The sequence below is a fragment of the Drosophila takahashii genome, unplaced genomic scaffold (genome assembly GCF_030179915.1).
Source record: "Drosophila takahashii strain IR98-3 E-12201 unplaced genomic scaffold, DtakHiC1v2 scaffold_28, whole genome shotgun sequence".
Taxonomy (NCBI): domain Eukaryota; kingdom Metazoa; phylum Arthropoda; class Insecta; order Diptera; family Drosophilidae; genus Drosophila; species Drosophila takahashii.
In genome coordinates, this window is record NW_027221707.1 from 62,964 (window position 1) to 81,924 (window position 18,961).

General features: G+C 32.2%; 4 non-coding genes across 4 annotated transcripts; all 4 read left to right on the top strand.

Moving 5' to 3' along the window:
- The first annotated feature begins 3,792 nt into the window (after positions 1 to 3,792).
- On the top strand, positions 3,793 to 5,787 carry LOC138914546 (small subunit ribosomal RNA). The gene has a single exon (XR_011420390.1). It is a non-coding gene; the product is annotated as a small subunit ribosomal RNA (ribosomal RNA).
- A 623-nt stretch (positions 5,788 to 6,410) lies between these two features.
- LOC138914535 (5.8S ribosomal RNA) lies at positions 6,411 to 6,589 on the top strand. The gene has a single exon (XR_011420379.1). It is a non-coding gene; the product is annotated as a 5.8S ribosomal RNA (ribosomal RNA).
- A 398-nt stretch (positions 6,590 to 6,987) lies between these two features.
- Positions 6,988 to 10,944, top strand: LOC138914555 (large subunit ribosomal RNA). The gene has a single exon (XR_011420399.1). It is a non-coding gene; the product is annotated as a large subunit ribosomal RNA (ribosomal RNA).
- A 5,531-nt stretch (positions 10,945 to 16,475) lies between these two features.
- LOC138914547 (small subunit ribosomal RNA) lies at positions 16,476 to 18,470 on the top strand. Its single transcript, XR_011420391.1, has one exon. It is a non-coding gene; the product is annotated as a small subunit ribosomal RNA (ribosomal RNA).
- Positions 18,471 to 18,961: the final 491 nt, after the last annotated feature.

An 18,961-nucleotide genomic window follows, 5' to 3' on the forward strand; every position in this document is an offset into this window, starting at 1 on the left:
TCTAGTATGGATATGGAAAAAAATTAGTTATATTGATATGCTAAATAATGAGTTATATGCATATGGGAAAAATACTAAGTTGTAGTATGGATATGGGAAGAATACTGAGTTCTAGTATGGATATGGGAAAAATAATCAGTTCTAGTATGGATATGAAAAAATATTGAGTTTTATGGATATTGAAGAGATAATAAGCTCTAGTATGGATATGGAAAAAATTAATTATATTGTAATAGTAAATAATAAGTTATATGGATATAGGAAGAAAATTAGGTTCTAGTATGGATATGAAAAAAATTAGTTCTATGGATATGGGAAAAATAAAAAGTTCTGGTATGGATATGGAAAAATATTAAGTTATATGGATATTAAAGAAATAATAAGTTCTAGTATGGATATGGAATAAAATGAGTTATATAGATATGGCAAAAATATAATGTTCTAGTATGGATATGAAAAAAATTAGTTATATGAATATGGGAAAATTTATAAGTTCTAGTATGGATATGGGAAAAAGAATAAGTTCTAGTATGGATATGAAAAAATATTGAGTTATATGAATATTAAAGAAATAATAAGTTCTAGTATGAATATGGAAAAATATTATTTATATTGATATGGTAAATAATGATTTATATGGATATGGGATAAATACTAATTTCTAGTGTGGATATGGAAAAAACGAGTTATATGGATATGGGAAAAATAATAAGTTCAAGTATGGATATGGAAAAAAATTAGTTTAATAGTTATAGGTATGGAAAAAAATTAATTATATAGATATAGAACAAAAAATAAGTTATATGGATATGGTGGCATCAGTACGAAATATGCCCAATTTACATACACCGGAGCCGCAGTACGATAAATACCCAATATTTAGACGTCGTGGCCAAAAACATATATAGGGAGGCAGTGCTCGCCGACCGGCCGTATTGTTCAAAATTTATGTTTTTCATATTATTTTGGCAATGCTATATATAAATGATATCTTATACATATAATTCAATTATAGCGATATGGAAATACCATATTATATGTATAAAGAAAAAAAATGTATAATAAAATATACATTGACATACAAATATGGCTAGTTGTATGGATATGCCGTATTCATTATATGGATACGGCATATAGATTATATAAATATGACCAAAAAATATTTTATATTGATATGGCAAATAAAGAAATTACTTGAATATGGAAATAAAAGAAGTTATATTGATATGGAAGAAAATAATGAGTCATATAGATATGTTGGCATCAGTACGAAATATGCCCAATTTACATACACCGGGGCCGCAGTACGAAAAATACCCAATATTTAGACGTCGTGGCCAAAAACATATATAGGGAGGCAGTGCTCGCCGACCGGCCGTATTGTTCAAAATTTATGTTTATCATATTATTTTGGCAATGCTATATATAAATGATATCTTATACATATAATTCAATTATAGCGATATGGAAATACCATATTATATGTATAAAGAAAAAAAATGTATAATAAAATATACATTGACATACAAATATGGCTAGTTGTATGGATATGCCGTATTCATTATATGGATACGGCATATAGATTATATAAATATGACCAAAAAATATTTTATATTGATATGGCAAATAAAGAAATTACTTGAATATGGAAATAAAAGAAGTTATATTGATATGGAAGAAAATAATGAGTCATATAGATATGTTGGCATCAGTACGAAATATGCCCAATTTACATACACCGGGGCCGCAGTACGAAAAATACCCAATATTTAGACGTCGTGGCCAAAAACATATATAGGGAGGCAGTGCTCGCCGACCGGCCGTATTGTTCAAAATTTATGTTTATCATATTATTTTGGCAATGCTATATATAAATGATATCTTATACATATAATTCAATTATAGCGATATGGAAATACCATATTATATGTATAAAGAAAAAAAATGTATAATAAAATATACATTGACATACAAATATGGCTAGTTGTATGGATATGCCGTATTCATTATATGGATACGGCATATAGATTATATAAATATGACCAAAAAATATTTTATATTGATATGGCAAATAAAGAAATTACTTGAATATGGAAATAAAAGAAGTTATATTGATATGGAAGAAAATAATGAGTCATATAGATATGTTGGCATCAGTACGAAATATGCCCAATTTACATACACCGGGGCCGCAGTACGAAAAATACCCAATATTTAGACGTCGTGGCCAAAAACATATATAGGGAGGCAGTGCTCGCCGACCGGCCGTATTGTTCAAAATTTATGTTTATCATATTATTTTGGCAATGCTATATATAAATGATATCTTATACATATAATTCAATTATAGCGATATGGAAATACCATATTATATGTATAAAGAAAAAAAATGTATAATAAAATATACATTGACATACAAATATGGCTAGTTGTATGGATATGCCGTATTCATTATATGGATACGGCATATAGATTATATGGATATGACCAAAAAATAATTCATAAAGAAATTATATGAATATGGCAGAAATAATTGGTTATATTAATATGATCAAATAATACTTTATATAAAAAAGTGAATATCTTTGGTTGGGTGGCAAAGAGAATTAAATATGCCCGATATATAGACGTCGTGGCCAAAAACTACTATAGGGTGAAGTGCTTGTCTGTTGGTCTATATATATACATATAATATTTTATGCGTACACATTATTATTATAGATAGTTAATATCTATCGTATGGGTGGCAAACGGAATTAAATAATTTCGATATTTAGACGTCGTGGCCAAAAACTACTATAGGATGGTCAGTGGTTGTCCACCAATTAATTATTGAACAAACCATATGAATATCATATGCTGTTGTCAATATAATGTATATCAATAATAATAAAAAATAAGGATGGTACAGTAAGTAGTCCATCTACTATTGAACAAAATATATTATAATATATACTTTTGTTATCAATAGAACAACATATATTAAAATCAAAATATTATCCGTATAAATTTGTTTCTTAAATGAAATTAAGACTTGGCTACGCGGTTAATATTATAAACCCATGATAATAAGGTGAAACAGAGGTCAAGTTTCTATTATATATAGAATAACAAATTGTTTCCGACTTTTATCGTTAATCTTTGGTGGCAGGTATATATGATAATTTATATTAAATTATTATATCCCCTGTCGTTTGGGCACAGAGTATCGCTTGCCGGTACAATGTGTTTACAAAAAGCATTATAATAAAATATAATTGCAATATTAGTGATCAAAATAATTTCATATGCGCTCGGTTTTATATCATATATTACCAGAGAGTTATATGGAAAAGATAAATTTTAAATTTATCATCAAAATGCAAATGATTTAACTCAATATTTATATTGGTTAAACAAAAATTGTACATGTGTGGATACAATAATTATGTATGTTGAACAAAAATGATATTTTAGAATGAAATATGTATATATAATATAATAAAAACTTATAGAAAGAACAATATATATTGAAAATTGTGTTATAAAAAAGTTGTACTTTTTCTTTAACATCAATTATAAACTTGTTATATTAGTGGCGAAACAAGTAAAAATTAAAGAACGTATACGAATGCCATATAAAAATGGCCGTATTCGAATTAAAATAGAATTATTTCACAAAGCAAAAAAAAAATATTGAATTAAAATCAATATTTAAGAAAAACCGAACATATAAAATGGAAATAAAATCTATTATATTTATATTACTAATTTCTATTCAAAAAATATGAATGAAATATGAACGAAAACATTATTCTGGTTGATCCTGCCAGTAGTTATATGCTTGTCTCAAAGATTAAGCCATGCATGTCTAAGTACACACGAATTAAAAGTGAAACCGCAAAAGGCTCATTATATCAGTTATGGTTCCTTAGATCGTTAACAGTTACTTGGATAACTGTGGTAATTCTAGAGCTAATACATGCAATTAAAACATGAACCTTATGGGACATGTGCTTTTATTAGGCTAAAACCAAGCGATCGCAAGATCGTTATATTGGTTGAACTCTAGATAACATGCAGATCGTATGGTCTTGTACCGACGACAGATCTTTCAAATGTCTGCCCTATCAACTTTTGATGGTAGTATCTAGGACTACCATGGTTGCAACGGGTAACGGGGAATCAGGGTTCGATTCCGGAGAGGGAGCCTGAGAAACGGCTACCACATCTAAGGAAGGCAGCAGGCGCGTAAATTACCCACTCCCAGCTCGGGGAGGTAGTGACGAAAAATAACAATACAGGACTCATATCCGAGGCCCTGTAATTGGAATGAGTACACTTTAAATCCTTTAACAAGGACCAATTGGAGGGCAAGTCTGGTGCCAGCAGCCGCGGTAATTCCAGCTCCAATAGCGTATATTAAAGTTGTTGCGGTTAAAACGTTCGTAGTTGAACTTGTGCTTCATACGGGTAGTACAACTTACAATTGTGGTTAGTACTATACCTTTATGTATGTAAGCGTATTACCGGTGGAGTTCTTATATGTGTTTAAATACTTGTATTTTTTCATATGTTCCTCCTATTTAAAAACCTGCATTAGTGCTCTTAAACGAGTGTTATTGTGGGCCGGTACAATTACTTTGAACAAATTAGAGTGCTTAAAGCAGGCTTCAAATGCCTGAATATTCTGTGCATGGGATAATGAAATAAGACCTCTGTTCTGCTTTCATTGGTTTTCAGATCAAGAGGTAATGATTAATAGAAGCAGTTTGGGGGCATTAGTATTACGACGCGAGAGGTGAAATTCTTGGACCGTCGTAAGACTAACTTAAGCGAAAGCATTTGCCAAAGATGTTTTCATTAATCAAGAACGAAAGTTAGAGGTTCGAAGGCGATCAGATACCGCCCTAGTTCTAACCATAAACGATGCCAGCTAGCAATTGGGTGTAGCTACTTTTATGGCTCTCTCAGTCGCTTCCCGGGAAACCAAAGCTTTTGGGCTCCGGGGGAAGTATGGTTGCAAAGCTGAAACTTAAAGGAATTGACGGAAGGGCACCACCAGGAGTGGAGCCTGCGGCTTAATTTGACTCAACACGGGAAAACTTACCAGGTCCGAACATAAGTGTGTAAGACAGATTGATAGCTCTTTCTCGAATCTATGGGTGGTGGTGCATGGCCGTTCTTAGTTCGTGGAGTGATTTGTCTGGTTAATTCCGATAACGAACGAGACTCAAATATATTAAATAGATATCTTCAGGATTATGGTGTTGAAGCTTATATAGCCTTCATTCATGGTGGCAGTAAAATGTTTATTGTGTTTGAATGTGTTTATATAAGTGGAGCCGTACCTGTTGGTTTGTCCCATTATAAGGACACTAGCTTCTTAAATGGACAAATTGCGTCTAGCAATAATGAGATTGAGCAATAACAGGTCTGTGATGCCCTTAGATGTCCTGGGCTGCACGCGCGCTACAATGAAAGTATCAACGTGTATTTCCTAGACCGAGAGGTCCGGGTAAACCGCTGAACCACTTTCATGCTTGGGATTGTGAACTGAAACTGTTCACATGAACTTGGAATTCCCAGTAAGTGTGAGTCATTAACTCGCATTGATTACGTCCCTGCCCTTTGTACACACCGCCCGTCGCTACTACCGATTGAATTATTTAGTGAGGTCTCCGGACGTGATCACTGTGACGCCTTGTGTGTTACGGTTGTTTCGCAAAAGTTGACCGAACTTGATTATTTAGAGGAAGTAAAAGTCGTAACAAGGTTTCCGTAGGTGAACCTGCGGAAGGATCATTATTGTATAATATCCTTACCGTTAATAAAAAAATTTGTTAATACAAATTTAATACAAATTACCAATATATATATATATATACATAATAATTATAATAATAATTATACCAAAAATATGATCTTAAAAGTAAAAGATCAAATAAATTTCGAACAAGCAAATCGAAATATTGTAATAATATAATATTATTACAAATAAATTAAATAGAAACAAACATAAAATTCGAACAAGCAAATCGAATTATTAATATAATAAAATATATTTTATATATTTATTATAAACTTTTGTGTGTATATGGACCATAATATACACGCGTTGCGAGATGTATTGGCCAACTAATTTGATGATGATCATACATTGGATAATGCAACAACCTAAAATATACAATGTTGTACCTGGTTTCAGGTTAATGTTTTATATAAAATTATCAATATATATTAACAAACAAATGCCATTACAAATAATACTTTGATATATATTGTTTATATAAAACTAAGACATTTCGCAGCATTTATTTTAGGTATATAAATACATTTATTGAAGGAATTGATATATGCCAGTAAAATGGTGTATTTTTAATTTCTTTCAATAAAAACATATTTGACCAAATTTAAAACCAATATTATAAAACTCTAAGCGGTGGATCACTCGGCTCATGGGTCGATGAAGAACGCAGCAAACTGTGCGTCATCGTGTGAACTGCAGGACACATGAACATCGACATTTTGAACGCATATCGCAGTCCATGCTGTTATGTACTTTAATTAATTTTATAGTGCTGCTTGGACTACATATGGTTGAGGGTTGTAAGACTATGCTAATTAAGTTGTTTATACAAATTTTATAATAAAATTTTATAAGCATATGGTATATTATTGGATAAAAATAATTTAATTATTTTATTCATAATATTAACAAATATATGAAAAACATTATCTCACAATAGTAATTAAACTTTGAGAAAAACGAAGAGGAATATTTTCTTTTTCAATCAAATAATACTGAGAAATGTCTAGCATAAAATATTATCTAGAATTGTCTCTTATTAATGATTTGAAATATGAAAAACGTTGACAATATTATTATTCTTCGTTAATTCGTTACAAATAAATGCCATTAATATATATATACGTCAGCTTTAAACGAATTTAATAAAATGTTTTATCATTATATATAAAGAATTAATTGCAAATAAAAGTTATATACAACCTCAACTCATATGGGACTACCCCCTGAATTTAAGCATATTAATTAGGGGAGGAAAAGAAACTAACAAGGATTTTCTTAGTAGCGGCGAGCGAAAAGAAATCAGTTCAGCACTAAGTCACTTTGTCTATATGGCAAATGTGAGATGCAGTGTATGGAGCGTCAATATTCTAGTATGAGAAATTAACGATTTAAGTCCTTCTTAAATGAGGCCATTTACCCATAGAGGGTGCCAGGCCCGTATAACGTTAATGATTACTAGATGATGTTTCCAAAGAGTCGTGTTGCTTGATAGTGCAGCACTAAGTGGGTGGTAAACTCCATCTAAAACTAAATATAACCATGAGACCGATAGTAAACAAGTACCGTGAGGGAAAGTTGAAAAGAACTCTGAATAGAGAGTTAAACAGTACGTGAAACTGCTTAGAGGTTAAGCCCGATGAACCTGAATATCCGTTATGGAAAATTCATCATTAAAATTGTAATATTTAAACAATATTATGATAATAGTGTGCATTTTTTCCATATAAGGACATTGTAATCTATTAGCATACCAAATTTATCATAAAATATAACTTATAGTTTATTCAAATTAAATTGCTTGCATTTTAACACAGAATAAATGTTATTAATTTGATAAAGTGCTGATAGATTTATATGAATACAGTGCGTTAATTTTTCGGAATTATATAATGGCATGATTATCATTGATTTTTGTGTTTATTATATGCACTTGTAGGATTAACAATGCGAAAGATTCAGGATACCTTCGGGACCCGTCTTGAAACACGGACCAAGGAGTCTAACATATGTGCAAGTTATTGGGATATAAACCTAATAGCGTAATTAACTTGACTAATAATGGGATTAGTTTTTTAACTATTTATAGCTAATTAACACAATCCCGGGGCGTTCTATATAGTTATGTATAATGATATTTATATTATTTATGCCTCTAACTGGAACGTACCTTGAGCATATATGCTGTGACCCGAAAGATGGTGAACTATACTTGATCAGGTTGAAGTCAGGGGAAACCCTGATGGAAGACCGAAACAGTTCTGACGTGCAAATCGATTGTCAGAATTGAGTATAGGGGCGAAAGACCAATCGAACCATCTAGTAGCTGGTTCCTTCCGAAGTTTCCCTCAGGATAGCTGGTGCATTTTAATATTATATAAAATAATCTTATCTGGTAAAGCGAATGATTAGAGGCCTTAGGGTCGAAACGATCTTAACCTATTCTCAAACTTTAAATGGGTAAGAACCTTAACTTTCTTGATATGAAGTTTAAGGTTATGATATAATGTGCCCAGTGGGCCACTTTTGGTAAGCAGAACTGGCGCTGTGGGATGAACCAAACGTAATGTTACGGTGCCCAAATTAACAACTCATGCAGATACCATGAAAGGCGTTGGTTGCTTAAAACAGCAGGACGGTGATCATGGAAGTCGAAATCCGCTAAGGAGTGTGTAACAACTCACCTGCCGAAGCAACTAGCCCTTAAAATGGATGGCGCTTAAGTTGTATACCTATACATTACCGCTAAAGTAGATGATTTATATTACTTGTGATATAAATTTTGAAACTTTAGTGAGTAGGAAGGTACAATGGTATGCGTAGAAGTGTTTGGCGTAAGCCTGCATGGAGCTGCCATTGGTACAGATCTTGGTGGTAGTAGCAAATAATCGAATGAGACCTTGGAGGACTGAAGTGGAGAAGGGTTTCGTGTGAACAGTGGTTGATCACGAGTTAGTCGGTCCTAAGTTCAAGGCGAAAGCCGAAAATTTTCAAGTAAAACCAAAAACGCAATATATACAAATCAAGCTAATATAATATACTTGAATAATTTTGAACGAAAGGGAATACGGTTCCAATTCCGTAACCTGTTGAGTATCCGTTTGTTATTAAATATGGGCCTCGTGCTCATCCTGGCAACAGGAACGACCATAAAGAAGCCGTCGAGAGATATCGGAAGAGTTTTCTTTTCTGTTTTATAGCCGTACTACCATGGAAGTCTTTCGCAGAGAGATATGGTAGATGGGCTAGAAGAGCATGACATATACTGTTGTGTCGATATTTTCTCCTCGGACCTTGAAAATTTATGGTGGGGACACGCAAACTTCTCAACAGGCCGTACCAATATCCGCAGCTGGTCTCCAAGGTGAAGAGTCTCTAGTCGATAGAATAATGTAGGTAAGGGAAGTCGGCAAATTAGATCCGTAACTTCGGGATAAGGATTGGCTCTGAAGATTGAGATAGTCGGGCTTGATTGGGAAACAATAACATGGTTTATGTGCTCGTTCTGGGTAAATAGAGTTTCTAGCATTTATGTTAGTTACTTGTTCCCCGGATAGTTAGTTACGTAGCCAATTGTGGAACTTTCTTGCTAAAATTTTTAAGAATACTAATTGGGTCAAACCAATTAGTTCTTATTAATTATAACGATTATCAATTAACAATCAATTCAGAACTGGCACGGACTTGGGGAATCCGACTGTCTAATTAAAACAAAGCATTGTGATGGCCCTAGCGGGTGTTGACACAATGTGATTTCTGCCCAGTGCTCTGAATGTCAAAGTGAAGAAATTCAAGTAAGCGCGGGTCAACGGCGGGAGTAACTATGACTCTCTTAAGGTAGCCAAATGCCTCGTCATCTAATTAGTGACGCGCATGAATGGATTAACGAGATTCCTACTGTCCCTATCTACTATCTAGCGAAACCACAGCCAAGGGAACGGGCTTGGAATAATTAGCGGGGAAAGAAGACCCTTTTGAGCTTGACTCTAATCTGGCAGTGTAAGGAGACATAAGAGGTGTAGAATAAGTGGGAGATATTAGACTTCGGTTTGGTATCGTCAATGAAATACCACTACTCTTATTGTTTCCTTACTTACTTGATTAAATGGAACGTGTATCATTTCCTAGCCATTATACGGATATATTTATTATATCTTATGGTATTGGGTTTTGATGCAAGCTTCTTGATCAAAGTATCACGAGTTTGTTATATAATCGCAAACAAATTCTTTAATAAAACGGTGCATTTATGTATTTTTGATTTGAAAATTTGGTATAACTCCAATTACTCAGGTATGATCCAATTCAAGGACATTGCCAGGTAGGGAGTTTGACTGGGGCGGTACATCTCTCAAATAATAACGGAGGTGTCCCAAGGCCAGCTCAGTGCGGACAGAAACCACACATAGAGCAAAAGGGCAAATGCTGACTTGATCTCGGTGTTCAGTACACACAGGGACAGCAAAAGCTCGGCCTATCGATCCTTTTGGTTTAAAGAGTTTTTAACAAGAGGTGTCAGAAAAGTTACCATAGGGATAACTGGCTTGTGGCGGCCAAGCGTTCATAGCGACGTCGCTTTTTGATCCTTCGATGTCGGCTCTTCCTATCATTGTGAAGCAAAATTCACCAAGCGTTGGATTGTTCACCCATGCAAGGGAACGTGAGCTGGGTTTAGACCGTCGTGAGACAGGTTAGTTTTACCCTACTAATGACAAAACGTTGTTGCGACAGCATTCCTGCGTAGTACGAGAGGAACCGCAGGTACGGACCAATGGCACAATACTTGTTCGAGCGAACAGTGGTATGACGCTACGTCCGTTGGATTATGCCTGAACGCCTCTAAGGTCGTATCCGTGCTGGACTGCAATGATAAATAAGGGGCAATTTGCATTGTATGGCTTCTAAACCATTTAAAGTTTATAATTTACTTTATAAACGACAATGGATGTGATGCCAATGTAATTTGTAACATAGTAAATTGGGAGGATCTTCGATCACCTGATGCCGCGCTAGTTACATATAAAAGCATTATTTAATACAATGACAAAGCCTAGAATCAATTGTAAACGACTTTTGTAACAGGCAAGGTGTTGTAAGTGGTTGAGCAGCTGCCATACTGCGATCCACTGAAGCTTATCCTTTGCTTGATGATTCGATAATAAACATAAATTTAATTGTGTTTATTTTGTTTGGCTTTTTTAAGTCAGAATATATATATATATAAAATATATATATATAAAATAATAATTATATTTAAATAAATTTTATTTAAATATATTTAACAATGGTAGCCATATGTATCGTCATCCTATTAGTGACGCGTATAAAAATATTCTAAGTCCGAACATGCAAATAAGAGACATATGCAAGTATATGTACTTCTTAAGGTAGCCAACTGAATCGTCATCCTATTAGTGACGTGTATACAAATATTCTAAGTCCGAACATACAAGTAAGAGACATATGCAAGTATATGTACCTCTTAAGGTAGCCAACTGAATCGTCATCCTATTAGTGACGTGTATAAAAATATTCTAAGTCCGAACATACAAGTAAGAGACATATGCAAGTATATGTACCTCTTAAGGTAGCCAACTGAATCGTCATCCTATTAGTGACGCGTATAAAAATATTCTAAGTCCGAACATGCAAGTAAGAGACATATGCAAGTATATGTACCTCTTAAGGTAGCCAACTGAATCGTCATCCTATTAGTGACGTGTATAAAAATATTCTAAGTCCGAACATACAAGTAAGAGACATATGCAAGTATATGTACCTCTTAAGGTAGCCAACTGAATCGTCATCCTATTAGTGACGTGTATAAAAATATTCTAAGTCCGAACATACAAGTAAGAGACATATGCAAGTATATGTACCTCTTAAGGTAGCCAACTGAATCGTCATCCTATTAGTGACGTGTATAAAAATATTCCAAGTCCAAACATGAGTTATATGGATATGAAAATAATATTAAGTTCTAGTATGGATATGAAAAAAAATGAGTTATATGGATATGGGAAAAATAACAAGTTCTAGTATGGATATGAAAAAAATGAGTTATGTGGATATGGGAAAAATAATAAGTTCTAGTATGGATATGAAAAAAAAATGAGTTATATGGATATGGAAAAGAATACAGAGTTCTAGTATGGATATGGAAAAATGAGTTATATGAATATGGGAAAAATGATAAGTTCTAGTATGGATATGAAAAAATATTGAGTTATATGGATATTAAAGAAATAATAAGTTCTAGTATGGATATGGAATAAAATGAGTTATATAGATATGGCAAAAAATTTAATGTTCTAGTATGGATATGAAAAAAATTAGTTATATGAATATGGGAAAATTTATAAGTTCTAGTATGGATATGGGAAAAATAATAAGTTCTAGTATGGATATAAAAAAATATTGAGTTATATGGATATTAAAGAAATAATAAGTTCTAGTATGGATATGGAAAAAAATTAGTTATATTGATATGCTAAATAATGAGTTATATGCATATGGGAAAAATACTAAGTTGTAGTATGGATATGGGAAGAATACTGAGTTCTAGTATGGATATGGGAAAAATAATCAGTTCTAGTATGGATATGAAAAAATATTGAGTTTTATGGATATTGAAGAGATAATAAGCTCTAGTATGGATATGGAAAAAATTAATTATATTGTAATAGTAAATAATAAGTTATATGGATATAGGAAGAAAATTAGGTTCTAGTATGGATATGAAAAAAATTAGTTCTATGGATATGGGAAAAATAAAAAGTTCTGGTATGGATATGGAAAAATATTAAGTTATATGGATATTAAAGAAATAATAAGTTCTAGTATGGATATGGAATAAAATGAGTTATATAGATATGGCAAAAATATAATGTTCTAGTATGGATATGAAAAAAATTAGTTATATGAATATGGGAAAATTTATAAGTTCTAGTATGGATATGGGAAAAAGAATAAGTTCTAGTATGGATATGAAAAAATATTGAGTTATATGAATATTAAAGAAATAATAAGTTCTAGTATGAATATGGAAAAATATTATTTATATTGATATGGTAAATAATGATTTATATGGATATGGGATAAATACTAAATTCTAGTGTGGATATGGAAAAAACGAGTTATATGGATATGGGAAAAATAATAAGTTCAAGTATGGATATGGAAAAAAATTAGTTTAATAGTTATAGGTATGGAAAAAAATTAATTATATAGATATAGAACAAAAAATAAGTTATATGGATATGGTGGCATCAGTACGAAATATGCCCAATTTACATACACCGGAGCCGCAGTACGATAAATACCCAATATTTAGACGTCGTGGCCAAAAACATATATAGGGAGGCAGTGCTCGCCGACCGGTTGTATTGTTCAAAATTTATGTTTTTCATATTATTTTGGCAATGCTATATATAAATGATATCTTATACATATAATTCAATTATAGCGATATGGAAATACCATATTATATGTATAAAGAAAAAAAATGTATAATAAAATATACATTGACATACAAATATGGCTAGTTGTATGGATATGCCGTATTCATTATATGGATACGGCATATAGATTATATAAATATGACCAAAAAATATTTTATATTGATATGGCAAATAAAGAAATTACTTGAATATGGAAATAAAAGAAGTTATATTGATATGGAAGAAAATAATGAGTCATATAGATATGTTGGCATCAGTACGAAATATGCCCAATTTACATACACCGGGGCCGCAGTACGAAAAATACCCAATATTTAGACGTCGTGGCCAAAAACATATATAGGGAGGCAGTGCTCGCCGACCGGCCGTATTGTTCAAAATTTATGTTTATCATATTATTTTGGCAATGCTATATATAAATGATATCTTATACATATAATTCAATTATAGCGATATGGAAATACCATATTATATGTATAAAGAAAAAAAATGTATAATAAAATATACATTGACATACAAATATGGCTAGTTGTATGGATATGCCGTATTCATTATATGGATACGGCATATAGATTATATAAATATGACCAAAAAATATTTTATATTGATATGGCAAATAAAGAAATTACTTGAATATGGAAATAAAAGAAGTTATATTGATATGGAAGAAAATAATGAGTCATATAGATATGTTGGCATCAGTACGAAATATGCCCAATTTACATACACCGGGGCCGCAGTACGAAAAATACCCAATATTTAGACGTCGTGGCCAAAAACATATATAGGGAGGCAGTGCTCGCCGACCGGCCGTATTGTTCAAAATTTATGTTTATCATATTATTTTGGCAATGCTATATATAAATGATATCTTATACATATAATTCAATTATAGCGATATGGAAATACCATATTATATGTATAAAGAAAAAAAATGTATAATAAAATATACATTGACATACAAATATGGCTAGTTGTATGGATATGCCGTATTCATTATATGGATACGGCATATAGATTATATAAATATGACCAAAAAATATTTTATATTGATATGGCAAATAAAGAAATTACTTGAATATGGAAATAAAAGAAGTTATATTGATATGGAAGAAAATAATGAGTCATATAGATATGTTGGCATCAGTACGAAATATGCCCAATTTACATACACCGGGGCCGCAGTACGAAAAATACCCAATATTTAGACGTCGTGGCCAAAAACATATATAGGGAGGCAGTGCTCGCCGACCGGCCGTATTGTTCAAAATTTATGTTTATCATATTATTTTGGCAATGCTATATATAAATGATATCTTATACATATAATTCAATTATAGCGATATGGAAATACCATATTATATGTATAAAGAAAAAAAATGTATAATAAAATATACATTGACATACAAATATGGCTAGTTGTATGGATATGCCGTATTCATTATATGGATACGGCATATAGATTATATAAATATGACCAAAAAATATTTTATATTGATATGGCAAATAAAGAAATTACTTGAATATGGAAATAAAAGAAGTTATATTGATATGGAAGAAAATAATGAGTCATATAGATATGTTGGCATCAGTACGAAATATGCCCAATTTACATACACCGGGGCCGCAGTACGAAAAATACCCAATATTTAGACGTCGTGGCCAAAAACATATATAGGGAGGCAGTGCTCGCCGACCGGCCGTATTGTTCAAAATTTATGTTTATCATATTATTTTGGCAATGCTATATATAAATGATATCTTATACATATAATTCAATTATAGCGATATGGAAATACCATATTATATGTATAAAGAAAAAAAATGTATAATAAAATATACATTGACATACAAATATGGCTAGTTGTATGGATATGCCGTATTCATTATATGGATACGGCATATAGATTATATGGATATGACCAAAAAATAATTCATAAAGAAATTATATGAATATGGCAGAAATAATTGGTTATATTAATATGATCAAATAATACTTTATATAAAAAAGTGAATATCTTTGGTTGGGTGGCAAAGAGAATTAAATATGCCCGATATATAGACGTCGTGGCCAAAAACTACTATAGGGTGAAGTGCTTGTCTGTTGGTCTATATATATACATATAATATTTTATGCGTACACATTATTATTATAGATAGTTAATATCTATCGTATGGGTGGCAAACGGAATTAAATAATTTCGATATTTAGACGTCGTGGCCAAAAACTACTATAGGATGGTCAGTGGTTGTCCACCAATTAATTATTGAACAAACCATATGAATATCATATGCTGTTGTCAATATAATGTATATCAATAATAATAAAAAATAAGGATGGTACAGTAAGTAGTCCATCTACTATTGAACAAAATATATTATAATATATACTTTTGTTATCAATAGAACAACATATATTAAAATCAAAATATTATCCGTATAAATTTGTTTCTTAAATGAAATTAAGACTTGGCTACGCGGTTAATATTATAAACCCATGATAATAAGGTGAAACAGAGGTCAAGTTTCTATTATATATAGAATAACAAATTGTTTCCGACTTTTATCGTTAATCTTTGGTGGCAGGTATATATGATAATTTATATTAAATTATTATATCCCCTGTCGTTTGGGCACAGAGTATCGCTTGCCGGTACAATGTGTTTACAAAAAGCATTATAATAAAATATAATTGCAATATTAGTGATCAAAATAATTTCATATGCGCTCGGTTTTATATCATATATTACCAGAGAGTTATATGGAAAAGATAAATTTTAAATTTATCATCAAAATGCAAATGATTTAACTCAATATTTATATTGGTTAAACAAAAATTGTACATGTGTGGATACAATAATTATGTATGTTGAACAAAAATGATATTTTAGAATGAAATATGTATATATAATATAATAAAAACTTATAGAAAGAACAATATATATTGAAAATTGTGTTATAAAAAAGTTGTACTTTTTCTTTAACATCAATTATAAACTTGTTATATTAGTGGCGAAACAAGTAAAAATTAAAGAACGTATACGAATGCCATATAAAAATGGCCGTATTCGAATTAAAATAGAATTATTTCACAAAGCAAAAAAAAAATATTGAATTAAAATCAATATTTAAGAAAAACCGAACATATAAAATGGAAATAAAATCTATTATATTTATATTACTAATTTCTATTCAAAAAATATGAATGAAATATGAACGAAAACATTATTCTGGTTGATCCTGCCAGTAGTTATATGCTTGTCTCAAAGATTAAGCCATGCATGTCTAAGTACACACGAATTAAAAGTGAAACCGCAAAAGGCTCATTATATCAGTTATGGTTCCTTAGATCGTTAACAGTTACTTGGATAACTGTGGTAATTCTAGAGCTAATACATGCAATTAAAACATGAACCTTATGGGACATGTGCTTTTATTAGGCTAAAACCAAGCGATCGCAAGATCGTTATATTGGTTGAACTCTAGATAACATGCAGATCGTATGGTCTTGTACCGACGACAGATCTTTCAAATGTCTGCCCTATCAACTTTTGATGGTAGTATCTAGGACTACCATGGTTGCAACGGGTAACGGGGAATCAGGGTTCGATTCCGGAGAGGGAGCCTGAGAAACGGCTACCACATCTAAGGAAGGCAGCAGGCGCGTAAATTACCCACTCCCAGCTCGGGGAGGTAGTGACGAAAAATAACAATACAGGACTCATATCCGAGGCCCTGTAATTGGAATGAGTACACTTTAAATCCTTTAACAAGGACCAATTGGAGGGCAAGTCTGGTGCCAGCAGCCGCGGTAATTCCAGCTCCAATAGCGTATATTAAAGTTGTTGCGGTTAAAACGTTCGTAGTTGAACTTGTGCTTCATACGGGTAGTACAACTTACAATTGTGGTTAGTACTATACCTTTATGTATGTAAGCGTATTACCGGTGGAGTTCTTATATGTGTTTAAATACTTGTATTTTTTCATATGTTCCTCCTATTTAAAAACCTGCATTAGTGCTCTTAAACGAGTGTTATTGTGGGCCGGTACAATTACTTTGAACAAATTAGAGTGCTTAAAGCAGGCTTCAAATGCCTGAATATTCTGTGCATGGGATAATGAAATAAGACCTCTGTTCTGCTTTCATTGGTTTTCAGATCAAGAGGTAATGATTAATAGAAGCAGTTTGGGGGCATTAGTATTACGACGCGAGAGGTGAAATTCTTGGACCGTCGTAAGACTAACTTAAGCGAAAGCATTTGCCAAAGATGTTTTCATTAATCAAGAACGAAAGTTAGAGGTTCGAAGGCGATCAGATACCGCCCTAGTTCTAACCATAAACGATGCCAGCTAGCAATTGGGTGTAGCTACTTTTATGGCTCTCTCAGTCGCTTCCCGGGAAACCAAAGCTTTTGGGCTCCGGGGGAAGTATGGTTGCAAAGCTGAAACTTAAAGGAATTGACGGAAGGGCACCACCAGGAGTGGAGCCTGCGGCTTAATTTGACTCAACACGGGAAAACTTACCAGGTCCGAACATAAGTGTGTAAGACAGATTGATAGCTCTTTCTCGAATCTATGGGTGGTGGTGCATGGCCGTTCTTAGTTCGTGGAGTGATTTGTCTGGTTAATTCCGATAACGAACGAGACTCAAATATATTAAATAGATATCTTCAGGATTATGGTGTTGAAGCTTATATAGCCTTCATTCATGGTGGCAGTAAAATGTTTATTGTGTTTGAATGTGTTTATATAAGTGGAGCCGTACCTGTTGGTTTGTCCCATTATAAGGACACTAGCTTCTTAAATGGACAAATTGCGTCTAGCAATAATGAGATTGAGCAATAACAGGTCTGTGATGCCCTTAGATGTCCTGGGCTGCACGCGCGCTACAATGAAAGTATCAACGTGTATTTCCTAGACCGAGAGGTCCGGGTAAACCGCTGAACCACTTTCATGCTTGGGATTGTGAACTGAAACTGTTCACATGAACTTGGAATTCCCAGTAAGTGTGAGTCATTAACTCGCATTGATTACGTCCCTGCCCTTTGTACACACCGCCCGTCGCTACTACCGATTGAATTATTTAGTGAGGTCTCCGGACGTGATCACTGTGACGCCTTGTGTGTTACGGTTGTTTCGCAAAAGTTGACCGAACTTGATTATTTAGAGGAAGTAAAAGTCGTAACAAGGTTTCCGTAGGTGAACCTGCGGAAGGATCATTATTGTATAATATCCTTACCGTTAATAAAAAAATTTGTTAATACAAATTTAATACAAATTACCAATATATATATATATATACATAATAATTATAATAATAATTATACCAAAAATATGATCTTAAAAGTAAAAGATCAAATAAATTTCGAACAAGCAAATCGAAATATTGTAATAATATAATATTATTACAAATAAATTAAATAGAAACAAACATAAAATTCGAACAAGCAAATCGAATTATTAATATAATAAAATATATTTTATATATTTATTATAAACTTTTGTGTGTATATGGACCATAATATACACGCGTTGCGAGATGTATTGGCCAACTAATTTGATGATGATCATACATTGGATAATGCAACAACCTAAAATATACAATGTTGTACCTGGTTTCAGGTTAATGTTTTATATAAAATTATCAATATATATTAACAAACAAATGCCATTACAAATAATACTTTGATATATATTGTTTATATAAAACTAA